Source organism: Tamandua tetradactyla, chromosome 6 (genome assembly GCF_023851605.1).
Source record: "Tamandua tetradactyla isolate mTamTet1 chromosome 6, mTamTet1.pri, whole genome shotgun sequence".
NCBI classification, from domain to species: Eukaryota; Metazoa; Chordata; class Mammalia; order Pilosa; family Myrmecophagidae; genus Tamandua; species Tamandua tetradactyla.
In genome coordinates, this window is record NC_135332.1 from 76,456,441 (window position 1) to 76,474,174 (window position 17,734).

Genomic DNA, 17,734 nt, shown 5'->3' on the forward strand with positions numbered 1-17,734 from the left:
TTTTTCTTAAGTGTTATATATTTAGATGCTATTGTGACTGGCTTTTTTTTAATTTGCATTTTATATTGTTCTTTGTTGGTGTGTAGAAGCACAATTGATGAGGAAAAGTTCAGTACCAGGTGATAATGATGAATGCAAGCCTTCTTATTTTCATACATTCTTTGTTATGTTGAGGAAGTAAAACTTCTATACACATATTTCTTGTGTGTTTGTCATAAAAGGCTATTGAGTTCTGTCAAATGAAGTATCATCTGATTTTTCTTTCATTCTATTAAAGTGGTGTACTACATTGATATTAGCATGTGGAACCACCCTGGCATCCTGGGATGCAACCCACTTGAATGTGGTGTATAATTCTTTTAATATGCTATTGCATTAAATATGCTAGCATTTTGATGAGGATTTTTGCATCTATTTGAAAACCTGAAGAGACACGTAGCTTTCATTTCTGGTGGTTATTTACCTGGCTTGATATCATAGAATGAAATAGAAAGTATTCCCCCCAGTTCAAATTTTGAAAGAGTTTGAGAAGGAACATTATTAATTTATCTTTGAATATTTTGTCATTTATTCTATAACACATATCAAAGCCAGAAAAATTGAGGATTTCTCAGCAGAAACTGTGGAAATGAAAAGAGAGTGGTATGAGACATTTCAGATAAGGAAAGAGAAAAACTGCCAACCAAGAATTCTATATTTGGCAAAACTGTCCTTCAAAATTAAGGGGCATGTTAAAATATTTACAGATAAAGACACACTGAAAAAGTCTGTGAACAAGAAATCTGCTCTAAAATAAATATTGAAGGGACCACTATGGAAAGATAGGACAAGACAGGAAAGAGACAGAGGTATGGAAAAAAAGGGTAGAAATAAAGATTATTGGTAAGGGTAACAAAAAGAGTAAAAAGAGAGATGAAAATAAGAATATGACATATAAAATATAAAAGGAAAAATGCTTGAAAAAGTACTACCTTTACAGTAATAACAATAAATGCTAATTGATTAAATTCCCCAATCAAGACATAGACTAGCAGAATGGATTAAAAAAAAAAACAGGATCCATTCATATCCTGTCCACAAAAGACTCATGTTAGACCCAAGGACAAAAAAGATTGAATGTGAAAGCCTGGAAAAAGATATCTAATGCAAAAAACACCCAGAAAAGATTGGGAGTAGCTATACTTATATTACACAAATAGAACTTCAAATATAAAATAATTAGAGATAGAAAGAAGGACACTCTGTTTTAATAAAAATGACAATTCGGAGAAAAGACATAACAATCATGAATATTTATGCACTGAGCCAGAGTACCCTAAAACATGAAGCAAATATGTCAACACTGAAGGGAGAAGTAGATATCTCTACAACAATGGTTGGAGACTTCAATACACTATTCTCATCAATGTATAGAACATATAGAAAGAGAATCAATAAGGGAAAAGATTTTAATAATATAATAAATGACTTAGATTTAATAGACATTTACAGAACATTGTACCCAACAACAGAAGGATACATATTTTTTGCAAGGGCTCATGGATTATTCTCCAGGACTGACCACATTTTAGGTCACAAAACAGGTATCAATAAATTTAAAAGCTTTGAAATTATACAAAACATTTTCTCAGGTCATAATGGAATGAAGTTAGGAAACAATAACAGGGGAAGGCTGGAAAATTCACAAATATATGGAGGCTAAACAACACACACTTACAGAACCAGTAGATAAAGAAAAAAATTATTAAAGAAATCAGAAAATATCTTGTGACAAATGAAAATGCAAAGAGAATATATAAAACTTATGGGATGCAGCAAAGCTTGTGCTGAGAGGGAAACTTATTGCTCTAAATGGCTATATAAAGAAAGAAAAAGGAGCAAAAATCAAACTCCACCTGGTGAAGCTTAAAAAGAGCAGAAAAGTAACCCAAAGTAAACAGAAGGAAAGATTAGAGAAGAAGTAAATGAAATTGAGAATCTGAAAACAATAGAAAGAATCAATAAAACCAGAAGTCAGTTCTTTGAGTAAATCACCAAAATCAATGGACCTTTAGCTAGGTTGATAGAAAAAAGAAAAGAGAGGATGCAAATAAATAAAATCAGAAATTAGAGGGGACCATAACAACTGACCAGGCTAATAATAACATAGCTAATATTGATAGGGAGCTAATGATAAGATACTATGAGCCATTATATGATAGCAAACTAGGCAACTTAAATGAAATGGACAATTTCCTAGAAAAGCATGAACAACTAATAGTGACTCACAAAGAAAAGGAAGACCTCGACAAACTAAACACAAGTAAAGAGATTGAATCACTCATCAAAGATCTCCCAAGAACCAAAAGAAAGCAGGAGTAGCCATGCTAACATCAGAATAAAGTAGACTTCAAATGTACAGACATCATAGAAGAAAAGGAAGGAACTATATTTTAATAAAAGAGACAATTCACCAAAAATAAATAACAATCATAAATGTTTGTATTTTCAATCAAGGAGCCCCAAAGTACATGAGGCAAGCATTGGCAAAACTGAAGGGAGGAATAAATGTTTCAACAATAGTAGTAGGATACTTCAATACACCACTCTCCTCTATAGATAGAACAGACAGAGGATCAGTAAGGAAATAGAGAACATAAACAATTTAATAAATGAATTAGACCTCACAGACATTTATAGGTTATTACACGCCAATACACCAGGATATATATTTTTCTTTCATGCTCATTGAGCATTATCTAGGACAGATCATATGCTGGGACACAAGATAAGTTTCTATAAAATTAAAAACATTGAAATTGTTCAAAGCACTTTCTCTGAACACAATGAAATGAAGCTGGAAATCAATAACCAGCAAAGAATGAGAACTTTCACAGATATTTAGAGATTAAATAACACTCTTTTAAAACCAGTGGGTCAAAGAAGAAATTGCCAGAGAAATTGGCAGCTATCTGGAGATGAATGAAAATGAGATTACAACATATTAGAATGTAGCAACACCAGTGCTGAGAGGGAAATTTATTGCCCTAAATGCCTATATTAAAAAAGAAGAAAGAGCAAAAATAAAGAACTTAAGTGTACACATAGAGGAACTTGAGAAGGAAGAACAGCAAACTAACCCCAAAACAAATAGAAGAAGAGAAATGACAAAGATTAAAGCAGAGATAAATTAATAGGAGAACAAAAGATCAATAGAAAGAATCAATAAAACCAAAAGTTGGTTCTTTGAGAAAATCAATAAAATTGATGGACCAGTAGCAAATTTGATAAAGAGAAAAAGAGAGAAGATGCATAAAAACACAATTAGAAATGAGAGTGTGGTTATCACAGACCCTGAAGAAATAAAAATATAACAGGATACTATGAACAAGTATGCACCAACAAACTAGAGAATTTACGTGAAATTGAGAAATTCCTGGAAATCCATGAACAAGCTACACTGATTCAAGAAGAAATAGATCTTAACAACCCAATCACAAGCAAAGAGATTCAATTAGTCATAAAAAAATCTTCCTATAAAGAAAAGCCCAGGGCCAGATGGCTTCACAGGGGAAATTTATCACACATTCCAAGAAGAACTAATACTAGTCTTCCTCAAATTTTTCCAAAAAAATGAAGAAAATGTAACATAATAATAAGTTAGTTACCTAATAAGTTAGGTAACTTATTTTATGAAGTTAACATCACTTTAATACCAAAGCCAAATAAAGATGCAATAAAAAAAGAATACTATAGGCCAATCTCCATAATGAACATAGATGTAAAAATTTTCCACAAAATACTAGCAAATTGAATCCAACAACACATTAAAAGAATTATACCCCATCGCCAAGTGGGAGTTATATGAGGAATGCAAGAATGGTTCACACAAGAAAATCAATTAATGTAATACTGCACATTAACAAATTGAAAGTGAAAAACCATATGATCACCTCGATTGACATTGAAAAAGCATTTGACAAAATTCAACATCCTTTTCTGATAAAAACACTTCAAAAGGTAGAAATCAAAGGTAAATTCCCCAATATGATAAAGGACATATATGATAAACCTATAGCCAGCATTGTACCCAATAGAGAGACTAAAGCTTTCTGCCATATATTGGGAATAAGACAAGGATATCCTCTGTCACCACAATTATTCAGTATTGTACTAAAAGTTCTAGCTAGAGCAATCAGGCAAGAAAGATATATAAAATGCATCTAAATTGGAAAGGAAGAAGTAATGCTTTCATTATTTGCAGATGACATGATACTATACTTGGAAAATCCAGAGAAATCTACAACAAAGTTTCTTGAGCTAATAAACAAATTCAGCAAGGTGGCAGGATATAAAATTAATCAGTAATGTTTCTATACACAACCAATGAACTACCTGAGGAGTCAAATAACAAAAAAAAATTCTATTCACAATAGTAACTCAAAGAATCAAGTATATAGGAATGAACTTAAATAGGCATGTAAAGGACTTGAACACAGAACTACATAACACTGCCTAAAGAAACCAAAGAAGATATAAATAGGTGGAAAGACATTCCCTGCTCATTGGTAGGAAAGTTAAATATAGTTAAGGTGTCAATTCTACCCAAATTGATCTACAGATTCAACACCATATCAATCAAAATTCCAACTTACTTTGAAGACTTCGGAAAGCTACTTATCAAATTCATCCAGAAGCCCCAAATAGCTAAAAGCATCCTAATAAAGAAGAATGAAGAGGGGGAATTAACACTTCCTGATTTTAAAACTCATTATAAAGCCACAGGGTCAAAACATCTTGGCACTGGCACAAGGGTAGAAGAACTGATCAATGGAATTGAATTGAAAGCACAGGAATAGGCCACCAAATCTATGGTCAACTGATCTTTGACAAGGCCCCCAAATCCACTGAATATGGACAAAAGAGTCTTTTAAATGAATGAGCAATGAAGAACTGGATATCAATAGCCAAAACAATGAAAGAAGACCTTTACCTTAAACTGTATACAAAAATTAACTCAAAGTATGTCAAACACCTAAATATTAAGAACTAGTACCATAAAGCTCCTGGAAAAAAATGTAGGTAAATATCCTCAAGACCTAATGATAAGAGGTAGCTTCCTAAGCTCTATATACAAAGCATAAAGAACAAAAGAGAGGGCGGGCCGCGGTGGCTCAGCGGGCAAGAGTGCTTGCCTGCCATGCTGGAGGACCCCGGTTCGATTCCCGGCCCCAGCCCATGTAAAAAAAACAAACAAACAAACAAAATATAATAAAATAAGAATATGTTTAAAGATGTTTCCCTTTCTTCCTCCCTTCTTTCTGTCTTTCTTTAAAAAAAAAAAAAAAAAAGAACAAAAGAGAAAGCAGATGAATGGGAACTCTTCAAAATCAAATGCTTTTGTGCCTCAAAAGACATTGTCAAAAAGGTGAAGAGATATCCAACTCAATGGGAGAAAATATTTAGAAATCACACATCAGATAAAGTTTTGATATCCTGTATACATGAAGAAATCATACAACTCAACAATGAAAGAACAAACAACACAACTATAAAATGGCCTAAAGATATGAATAGGCATTTTTCTGAAGAACAATTGGGGTAGCTAAAAAGTAAATGAAGATAATCTCATTGTCATTAGCTATGAGGGAAATTCAGATCAAGACTCCAATGAGATAACACCTTACACCTATAAGAATGGCTGCTATTAAACAAACAGTAAACTACAAATGTTGGAGAGGATGTGGAGATATTGGAATATTAATGCTCTGCTGATGGGAATTTATACTGCTATAGACAGTATGGTAGACAGCTTGGAAATGGAATATCAAATCGCCCTATTACCCAGCAGTACCACTACATGGTATATGCCCAGAAAAGCTGAAAGCAGTGTCACAAGCAGACATTTGCACACTGCTGTTCCTAGCAGCATTATTCATATTCACCAAAAGATGGAAACAATCCAAATACCCATCAACAGATGTGTGGGTTAACAAAATGTGGTGTATACATATGATAGAATACTATGCGGCAGTAAGACAAAATGACATTCTGAAGCATATGACAAGATGGATATGCCTTGAGGATATAATGCTGAGTGAAATAAACCAGACAAAAAGATAGATAATGTATGATTCCCTTTTATGACCATAGTAAATATAAAATCAGAGGCTTGTAATAGAGAATACAGTGGAACTAGAGACACGTGGAAACTAGAGATGAGTGAACAGTTAGCTAATGAGGTTGAACTCAAATGAAAGGAAACAGAAGACAAGGCAGTTCACTAGTGTGTCTCTAAGTGATAGTACCATATTGAAGGGGAACATGATTGAAAAGGATTGTATAGACCCATGTGTCCCACCGATTAATACTACAAATATAAATAAATTCTTGCATGAACTACTTCAAAGGTAGGAGTCTTGTACAAAGAGTGTATAAGTTCAGGGTATAGGGGATGCATATGCTATTGCATGCTCTGGACTATGTTTAACAGGAAAACAGCAATACCACAGCAATAGCTGGGTTAAATAATGGGGGCAGTAACAAGAGCTAAGGGGAGGTTTATATTTCCTATTTAGTGAGAGTGTGTTTACTGGTTCTCTTTCTCTTGGGAACAATGAAATTACGTAAAATGGAAAGTGGTGATAAACTGTTGACTTTGGACATTATATCAATGCTGAATTAATGTAGGTAGCTGAGGGATGGCCTGACTGAAAAGTAGATTGGCAAATGATGGTATATACATATGATCAAATGAAGTAATGAGGAATACAAAATTGAGAATGAACCTATGGGACATTTGGTGAAGCAAAGTAAACCAGAAACAAAAGAGTAATTATTGTGTCAGCTCATTTAGAAAATACTTATAAGAAAACAGGGGCCTAGATTTTAAGCTCCTATAGCAACCAGATTTAGTTCAGAGCAGTAATTGTTATACCTGAATTTTGAGAGTCTGTTGTATGAATGTAAACTTGGTATTTAGAGATAAGAACAAAGCTAATCTGGTCAAGATTGAGATAATTCAGAATACAAGGTTAAGGAAGGCATGGTCTATAATTTAGAACTTCGTCTACTCTTTGAGACCAAAGGAAGAAAGGTTTGTTTCGTCTAAAATCTAAATTTTCTGTAGCACATAATCTAACTCAAGCTGTCTGGATAGATCATTTAAACAATCCAAACATGGTGAGCCCAGAATAAAAATGAAAGCCTTTATTCCTGTATAGCTTAATGTGATGACTGAATATATCTCAGAGAATATTAAGCATATAATCAGAGAGTATTGGATAATTCCCTTGAGGGATGGAAGAAAAAATATGAATCTATTAAACTTTACTACCAGAGAAACCCCTGATACTCTGTTGAACACTAGGGCACCCAAATCAATAGGCCAAGCCCTTGATCTTGAGGCTTGCTTTTGTGATGCCTATGTGTATGAAGCAGAGAAGATTATCCTACATATAGCCATGCCTAAAAGTTACTTCTTGATGACCTCTTTTGTTGCTTAAATGTGGCCTCTCTTTCTGTAAGCTCAATTCTGCAAGTGAAATCAATGCCTTCCCTCCCACATGGGACATGGCATCTAAGGGTGAAAATCTTCCTGGCAGCATGGGAAATGATGTTCCAGGGTGAGTCTGGCCCTGGTACCATGGAATCAACTCCATCCTAACCAAAAGTGGAGAAAGAAGTGTATAAAATAAGGCATCAGTGACTGAGAAAGTTCAAATAGGGTCCAGAGTCCACTCTTATGCAAGCTTTATTTAGACTTTGCTGCATACCATAATTTGCCTAATTGCAACCAAAACCATTCTGCCAATCCTAAAGAACACCTAGGGTGTTATATAAGATTCTGCAAAGGTTCCATGCAGTAGGGTAACTTTCCAGAAATCTACAACCTCCAGATGGGTCCCTGGACCAGACAGGCCCTGAATTGCAGAGGAACCAACCTCTTCAGAACTTCAACTATTTCCATCCCATACTACTGACAGCCCCTTCCAAGATGAAAAATACCCCTAAAGAGTAGGAGAAAGATCAAAGTTAACGATAGCATTATGCACAGAAGGTAGAATTTAACAAATGAGTATGATTACTGAATCGTGATATTGATATTTCTTTTAGTCTTCAGTACCTTAGAGCAGCTAGAAATAAAAACCTAAAATTGTGGAATTGTAACCCATACTGAACTCTGAAATCTGTTCTACAACTACTTGTTGTGTTGTGCTTTCAAATGTATTGCTTTTTTCAATACATGCTATTTTTCATGTGAAAAATATTTATATATTTTTTCTAGCCTACAGTGTTTTGAAGCAGCTAGAAGAAAAATTCTGAAATTAAAAACTCTGAAATGTGTTCTGTAACTACTTGTGGAAGTGTACTTGAAAATCATTCCTTTTTCTTTCTTTTCTTTGTATATATTTTATATTTAACACTCAAACATATTTAAAAATAAAATAAAAGCTGAAAAAAAACCCTAAGAGAGTAAATCCCTGGACCAGTTGGCCTCACATGTGAATGCTGCAAAGCATTCAAGTAAGAATTAACATATTTCCTGCCCAAACTCTTTACAACAATTGAAGAGGAGGGAAACTTGCCTAACTCATTTGATGAAGCTAACATTACCCTGATACCAAAGACAGACAAGAAATTACAAGAAAGGAAAATTACAGATCAATATCTTTAATGAAGATAGATGCAAAAATCTTCAACAAAACAGTTGGAAATTGACCCCAGCAGCAAATTAAAAGAATTATTCACCATGACCAAATGGATTTTATTCTAGGTTTGCAGAATGTGAAAACAAAAATAAATTCATCTAATATACCATATTATTAAAACAAAGTTGAAAAAACACATGTTCACATCCATTGATGCAAAAAGGTATGACAAAATTCAGCATCCTTTCTTGAGGAAATCACTTCAAAATAGGAATATAAGGAAACTTGCACAACATGAAAAAGGGAATGTATGAAAAATCCACAGGTAACATACTACTTAACGGTGAAAGACTGAAAGCTTTCTCACTGAGATCAGGAGCAAGACACAGATGTCCATTGTCAACACTGGTATTCAGCATTGTGCTAGAGATTTTAGCTGGAGCAATAAGGTAAGAAATGTAAACAAAAGTCATCCAAATTGGAAAGGAAGAATCTTCACTATTTTGTTATTGAATCAATAAATTTAAACATTCTTAGAAAGAAAACACTAAGTCCATAATGTTACCATACTAATGTAAGGTTTTAACAATAGGGGAAATGGGGTGTGGGTAAATTGAGGATTCTCTGTACTATCTTCACAACTATTCTGTAAAACTAAAGCTATCCTAAATTAAAACAACTTATTTAAAATGATCTTCATATTTTGCATAGGATTTGAAAGTCTTCCAGGTATCAAGACATTTTTTCCATTGCTAAATAAGGCCCTCAGTGTAAGGATGCAGTGAATCTTACAGAAGGTTTTTGCTTAAGACTTTTCTTAATGTAATGTTAATACCCATTTGTTTCAAAACATAAACATCAAACAAAAAATCACATATTTTAACTCCCAAATATGCTAATATATGTCCTCTTTTTCTATTCTTATAAATAGAAAAATTGGGAAATGAAGATTATTGAAAATAGAACTTGATAATGATGACATATTTAATTGCTATTGTAGGGCATTGTTGTCCTAGAAAAGTACTTTGAGACCTCCAAATCTGAAATAATTCCAGTTTTTTTCTGTAAATTTAATATAAAATCCATTAAAAGTTTATACTTATATAAATGGACTTTGGCTTGTTACTAGTACAAAACCAACCTGAGTCTGTCTTTTAATTGTGCAATTATTCCTATAGACTCCCTCATCACTAGTTCTTTTCACAACGGAATACCAAACATTAGGAAGAGGGTTGCTACTGAACTATACAGAGCAACCTGAAGCATAGCAAGTCCTAACCTATATGTTGCTGCTGTAAATCACTAATGATAATCTAATGATAGAACTTCATAAATTGTAGTTTTATTTTCTTTTACTGAAAGCAAATGATATGAGAAATACATTGGCAAATCATAGATATTACTTATGTGGTAACTTCTAGCATCTGTGCTGTTGTATTCAAGATTTATAGTATGAACAGACAGCCATGAGTAGATATATGAATTTTATTATACATTAATAAACATTCATATATATAAATATATGTACATACACATATTCATGTACATATATAGAAATATGAATAAATAAAGATTTAAAGAGGAGATATCTAGTAATTTCTTTGGGGGGATCCAAAAATATTAGTATGACATCAGGAACAATTAAAACTGTCATGGACAAAAGTCTGTTCCTAGTAGAAAATGGCAGAAACTAAGATAAATTCACAGGTTTAGTACATTTAGTTGTCTGGTCACATGTTCTTATACAATTCCCCTTATTAATGTAATATATTAATAGTGAACTCAAACACTGAGCCTACTAATGCCCCAACTAGCTCTAATATTCTGAGTTTCCAAAACCACCTTTAGAAATTACCTTGTTTACCTGCCTGGGCTAGCAAACCTAACTGTATTTCTATGCCAAGAACATACATGATTCTAAGTTTTTAATGAAAATTTAATTACTTAAGTAGCAATTCCTTTTTATGAATTTTTACAAATAAATCATCACAAATTGTAGTGTTCCATGTAAAAGTAAAACATTATTATTTTATGATTTTAAAAATTACCCATGCTAATAATTGTTAAGAAAACTGAAGGTAAATAGAAAGTGTAGAGAGTTACAAGATCATGTTACTCAACTAGCAGAAAACAAAATACAGTTTCTTTTGTTTTATTGCACAAAATATGGAAATATGAATAAGTAAAGATTTAAAGAGGAGATATCTAGTAATTTCTTTGTTTTATCGCACTACCCAATGTCTTATCGCACTACCCAATGACATGGAATTTTGTATTTAAATTGAAGGGACACATTTTTAATAATATTCTGAACTGTTGAATATTACCTTGAAGACCACGACTTTTTCTCCCTGCATAATAGTAGGAAATGTGTGGGTTGTTGGTTTGATTTTTTGGTTAGTTGTTATCACAATCATGAGTCGTTGCTCCTATTTGATTTTTAATAATGTGGGAAGGGGAAGGAAAGCTAATCTTCCTACAATGCCCAAGAAACCTTCCCCAAATAAGAAAAAATATTTTTCCCATTGATAGAGTTTTAGGTCATATTTGCAAATATCATTAAAAAAGTTGAACTATGGTACATATCAATAACAAATGTAAATATTTTACATCACTAATCTTCTCTTAAAAATTATGGAATTAACAATGACTTTTAAGCATAAGAATATATATTGATAAAATCTAGGCCCTATATAAATTGGAAGAGCGCTTATGAATTACTTTTCAATAGCCCTCTCTATTTTAAATCAGCAAAGCAGAATTTTGATAATTTAAAAATGAAATGCTTCTATCATTAACCTTGTTCTCCCCTTTATTTTGAAAGAAATATTTGAATTCATTTGAACAATGACACATTGTTTTCAAGGTGTTACTAAGCTTATGTCAATAAATGGAGAATTATCTTATATTAATAGTTCTGAAAAAAGACCTTGCCTCACTGCTCTACTTCTTGAAAACTATTTTCCCCAGTTAAAGTAATTGCATCCTTAATGTCACAGTGAGTAGAGCATATGTAAGAATATTCTGATATGGAAACACTTAACATTAGTTCTCCAGAAAATAAGATTCATAGCACAATGGCTGAGTATCTGAAGAAAAAGTTGTAGAGTTCCATGCAACTAGCAGCAAGAAATAGCACTGGGTTTATAGTAAAGAATTCAATGGCAACCTGCTCACCTAGAAAAGCCTAAAACATGTTGGAGACATTTTAAACATTTTAAAAAATTTTCATGTTTATTAAATCTATTGATATATCATCACATGCTTATAATGGATAATACTGGCCCTTTCATTTGTGTATTTTATGATAATATGTCATTTATTTAGCATATAGTTTATTGTTTGTATCAACAGCTGGCCCTTTGACCTGCATGCGCACGTCCAAGTTCGCCGCCCGGGGTCCTCTTGGTGTGCTCGCGCACACCTGACTGCCAGCTCAGCGGGTCCTGCACACACCCAGAGGCCTGGTGGGTCGTGCTGCGCCTGCGCACACCCGCCTGCTCAGTTGAGACCTGTTTGCCGCCCCGTGGCGCGGTGTGTGGGTAACGGCCGTTGGTGTCTGTGGTGGCTTGACGGGCGTTGGAGCTGGTTGCAGACCCTCAGGGAGCTGCGGCCGTCCAGTGAGCGGCAGGCCGGTCCCGGGCGTTTGCGTGGGGCCGGGCGGCCGCGACCGAGAGCGGAGGCCAGGCGGAGCCGGAGCCGGAGCGAGAGCGGTGGGGGCGGTGCGGGGTCCGCCCGCGGCCAGGTGAGCGGCAGCCGGGAGCCGGGCCGCAGTCGCAGTGTTTCCTGTGCGGGTCCCACGTGCGCCCTGGGGCCACTGGAACCCTCGGGAGGGGGCTTCACCGAGACCGTGGGGGAAATTCCACGTCAGGAAAGGGCTGGACGGCCTGACCAGCAGATCGTCCTCGGCCGCGCAGCCGCGAGCCAGAGATCGCCGAGATGCTGCAGGGGAGCACTTGCAGCTCGGCAAGGTGAGCCGGGGCGGGCGCGAGGTGGCAGAGCACCGGGGACGGGGGTAGCGGGCGCGAGTGGGGGTGGGAGAGCACCTGGCGGGGCGTAGCGCTGGGCGGGCGGTGGGGTGCGGGGCACGGGGAGTAGCGCGCGCGGGTGGTGAGGCTCAGGGCCTGGGAGTGGGGTCCCGGGCGCGGCAGTGGGGCGGTGTGTGCAGGAAGTGGGGCGCCGGGCGCGGAAGTGCGAGGATGGGCACGGGAGTGGGGCGGCTGGGCGCAGGGGACGGGTGGCAGAGCTGGGTCAGGGAGCGGGGAGCGGGTTCCGGCCTGGGAAAGGGCCTGCTGGCGGGGCCGCAGGGTTAGGGTCCTTGTTCTCAGGGCCCTGACCCCGCAGGCATGGCCTGGAAGCCTTCCGTGGGAGCGTTTTTGGCTTAACCAGCCGACTTTAGTTTCCTTTGGAAACGCAGTCCGGTGAATATCGCCAGCCCAAAGGCCAAACCTGTCCAACTGGATGTTTGATCGAGGCTTTTCTCTTAAAATGTGCAATGATTGTAATTCTTAACATACAAACATTCTTGTACGGAATTTTTGGAGGCTCTGTTATGGCAGAGCTGCTGTTAAAATAGGTTTAAAGTAGTTGTAGTGTAGTTTCTCTGTCTTATTTGCATTTCTTCGTGTCGTTTTGTGAGTGGGATTATTGTTTTTATTGATTGTGTTAGTTTTGTGGCGTTTGTTGGCAATTTCCATCGCATGCGGGTGTATATGTAGTTTGTCAACTCTTTCATGGGTGGTGTATAATTATCATCAGCTGGTTTATTTATTGGTGTATTGTGGTGTCTTCTTTTTTTGGTACTTTTATTCTTTATTTTGTAAATTAAAAAATGTGCAATGAGTGGCTGAAAATATGAAATTGCATTATGTTCGGTTAAGAAGTTAGTACTGTGATTTTTGCCTGTTGAGGAGGTTGGTGTCATTGTATGCAAAGGACCCCTGTAGTGGTTGGTTTTAGATGTTTCTCCATGGGGGCTTGGGCCCCATCTGTGTGGTGGAGTCTTCTGAGTTCCTCCAAGCACATGTTAAAGAGGAGGGGGTGCTGGCCTCACCTGTCATGGGCCCCTTTGCCTTCTTTTTATTTTTTATAGTATTTTTTACTGTGAATATAATATTTATACAATGAGGAATATATTTTGAAGTACATTGTAAGAAATAGTTATCAAACAAGAGTTTGATATGGGTTACAGTTCCACAATTTTGGGTTTTCTAGCTGCTCCAAGACCCTAGCGCCATAGTAGAAATGCCAGTATAGTGATTTAGCAGACATGCTTATTTGTTACATTCTAAATTCTCTGTTATAACACCTCCTTCTCCTTTGACACGTCTCCCAATCTTTAAGGATATTTGGACTCTGCCCATTCTAACTTTTTCATGTTGCAAAGGGGTATCGGCAGTATAAGATAGGGGGATGGAAATAGTTGATGTTCTTGGAGAAGCTGGTCCCTCTGCGTTTCAGGACTTACTTGGCCTAGGAACCATCTGGAGTTTGTAGGTTTCTAGATGTAATCTTAGTGTGTGAAGCTTCTGTAGAATCTCTCATAAGGCCGTGGGTGTTCTTTAGGGTTGGCAGCAATGGTGTTGGTTGGAGTTGGCAGACCATGGTAATTAGCGGTATCTAGCTGAAGCTTGTGTCAGAGTACCCCACAGAGAGGCTTCTTGAGTCTACTTGAACTCCCTTAGCCACTGATACCTTATTTTATTCATTTCTTTTTCCCCTTTTGATCCAGAAGGCATTGTGGATCCCGTGCTGTCAGGGCTAGACTCATCTCATGGAGTCAAGTCCCATTTTCCCAGGGAGACTTTCACCGCTGGATGTCATGTCCTATGAAGAAGGAAAGGTAATGATTTTACTTGTTATGTTGGGCTTAGAGAGGGGCCACATCTGAGCAACAAAAGAAGTTTTCTTGGGGGTGACTCTTAGACCTAATTTTAAGTAGGCTTTCCAATCCTTTGTGGGGGTAAGTTTCATATGAACAAACCCCCAAACTCGTGGCTCAGCCTATAGCTTTGGTTGTCCAGACTTCTTGTGAGAATATCAAGAATTCAACTTGGGGAAGATGAATTTTCCCCGTTCTCACCATTCCCTGAAGTGGACTTTCCAAATAATTTTTTATTCACTGTTCAAATGATTCTGGGATTTATTGGGGCATCACTCTGGAGAAACCAACAAAATCTCCTGTCCTTCTCAAGGTTCCTTGTACTTATGGTGTTCAGTTAAGTTGTCTACATAAGTTGTATTAGGAAATGCAATAGTCAAAATACAAATTTTGTAGTGGAGAAACATTTTTTTGCTTTAGTCTCACACATAATTTGAAATTTTAAAATATTAATTACCATGTATTTACAGCACCGTGCAGTAATGACATTCCTTTGTCCTTCCTCATGCAGAAACATTTTAAAAATTTGTACATGTAGTCACTATCATTATACAGTCTAGACATTCCTAGATTATACCACCTCAGTCTTTATTGTCTTTCTTTCTCATTTCATTTGTGCCCCCAGCTCTCCTCCCTCTATTATTCCCACATTCAGCTTCATTCAGTGTTTTAACGTACTTATATTACACTTAGGTAGTATTGTACTGTCCATTTCTGAGTCTTTACATTCAGCCCTGTTGCACAATCTGTGTCCCTTCAGCTCCAATTACCCAATGTCTTGCCCTATTTCTATCTCCTGATGGTCTCTCTGTTACCAACAAAATTCTTCAAGTTTGTTCAGTAGTGTCAGTTCATATCAGTGAGACGATATAATATTTGTCTTTTTGTTTCTGGCTAATCTCACTCAGCATAATATTCTTAAGGTCCATCCATGTTGTTACATACTTCATAACTTTGTTCTGTCTTACAGCTGCATAATATCCCATTGTATGTATATACCACAGTTTGTTTAGCCACTTGCCAGTTAATGGACATTTTGGCTGTGTTTCCATCTCTTGACAATTGTAGATAATGCTGCCATAAACACTGGTGTGCAAATGTCTGTATGTGTCCTTGTCCTCATGCCCTCTGAGTAGATACCTAGCAATGGTATTGCCGGGTCATATGGCAATTCTATATTTAGCTTTTTGAGGAAACAGCCAACTTCCTTCCACAGCAGTTGTACCATTTGACAGCCGCACCAACAGTAGATAAGTGTGCCTCTCTGTCCACATCCTCTCCAGCACTTGTCATTTTCTATTTTATTGATAATGGCCATTCTGGTGGGTGTGAGATGATATCTCACTGTGGTTTTGATTTGCATTTCTCTCACAGCCATGGAAGTTGAGCATGTCTTCATGTGCCTTTTGGCCATTTGTCTTTCTTCTTCTGAGAAGTGTCTGATCACGTTTTTTGCCTGTGTAGTAAACGGGTTGGCTGTCTTTATGTTGTTGAGTTGAACAATCTCTTTATAAATTCTGGATACTAGACCTTTATCTGATATGTTGTTTTCAAATATTGTCTCCCATTGGGCAGGCTGTGTTTTTACTTTCTTGATGAAGTTCTTTGACGCGCAAAAGTGTTTACTTTTGAGGAGTTCCCGTTTCTTTCTTTCTTTCTTCAGTGCTCTTGCTTTGGGTGTAAGGTCTAGAAACCCAGCTCCAGGTATAAGAATTATAAGATATTTCTGCAGATTTTCTTCTAACAGTTTTATGGTCTTAGATCTAATGTTTAGGTCTTTGATCCATTTTGAGTTAACTTTTTTTTTTTTTTTAAAGGAAAGACAGAGAGAAGGAAGGAAGGATAGAAGGAAGGAAGGAAGGAAGAAAGGGAAACAACTTTAAACATTTTCTTGTTTTATTGTCTTTTGTTTTTCCGTTTTTTGTTACATGGGCTGGGGCCGGGAATCGAACCGAGGTCCTCCGGCATAGCAGGCAAGCACTTTGCCCGCTGAGCCACCGCGGCCCGCCCTTGAGTTAACTTTTGTATAGGGTGTGAGGTTTGGGTCCTCTTTCATTCTTTTGCATATGGATATCCAGTTCTCTAGGCACCATTTATTGAAGAGACTCTTCTGTCCCAGGTGAGTTGGCTTGACTGCCTTATCAAAGATCAATTTGCCCATAAGTAAGAGGGTCTATATCTCAATACTCTGTTCAATTCCGTTGTTCAATGTATCTATCTTTATGCCAGTACCATGCTGTTTTGATCACTGTAGCTTCATAATATGCCTTAAAACCAAGTAGCGTGAGACCTCCGACTTCATTTTTTTCTCAGGATAGTTTTAGCTATTCGGTACACGCTGCCTTTCCTGATAAATTTGGTTATTGGTTTTTCTGTTTCTGAAAAGTAAGTTTTTTGGATTTTGATTGGTATTGCATCAAATCTGTAAATCAATTTAGTTTGAATTGACATCTTAACTGTACTTAGTCTTCCAATCCATGAACACATATGCACTTCCATCTCTTTAGGTCTTCTGTGATTTCTTTTAACAATTTCTTGTAGTTTTCTTTGTATAGCCCTTATGTCTCTTTAGTTAAATTTATTCCTAAATATTTTATTCTTTTGGTTGCTGTTGTAAATGGAATTCTTTTCTTGATTTCCCCCTTAGATTGTTCATTATGAGTGTATAGAAATACTACAGATTTTTTTTATGACTATAAAAAGTCTAAGTTTATTATGACTCACAGTATGCTTACAAGTTAATTTAATATACTCACATCTGGAATATATATCTTTAAGGAAATGACAATGGAAATAATTTTCAAGGAGACCAGAACACTGACAGATGCTCATGGAAATCCATAAATATCATGTCCAACTTGAAAGTGTCCAGTAAAATATTAACTAGCTGAAATAGCAATACTTGAAATAATGGGAACCTCCAAAAATGTACAATATAAGAGGTAAAAAGAAACACTCTTAGAAATCTTAAATGAGCTGTATGACATTACCATGTCCCTCAAAAATCTCCAATGGATTCTACTATTTCGTAGAAGATGGAAGGTTGAGTGCTTCATATTTTGTGCAGGGCTGCCTTTGTTAATGGAAATTGTGGATTTGGCACCTTTAAGAAGTGTATTACTCTCCATGCCTTTCACAAGGTAATAGATTAACAGATTGGGTAATATACATAGATGGAATAAAACTCAGCAATGAAAGGAACAAAATATTAACACATGCAACA

At 36.5% G+C, this 17,734-nt stretch overlaps 1 protein-coding gene across 3 annotated transcripts in view; it reads left to right on the forward strand.

The window, feature by feature from the left end:
• The first annotated feature begins 12,533 nt into the window (after nucleotides 1-12,533).
• LOC143688429 (uncharacterized) overlaps nucleotides 12,534-17,734 on the forward strand; it is a 98,927-nt gene continuing 93,726 nt past the window's right edge. For all 3 annotated transcript variants that reach the window (XM_077166318.1, XM_077166320.1, XM_077166321.1), the window contains exons 1-2: nucleotides 12,534-12,601; nucleotides 14,362-14,472. The gene's annotated coding sequence lies outside the window, so the exon portion shown is untranslated. The remainder of the gene's footprint in view (nucleotides 12,602-14,361; nucleotides 14,473-17,734) is intronic.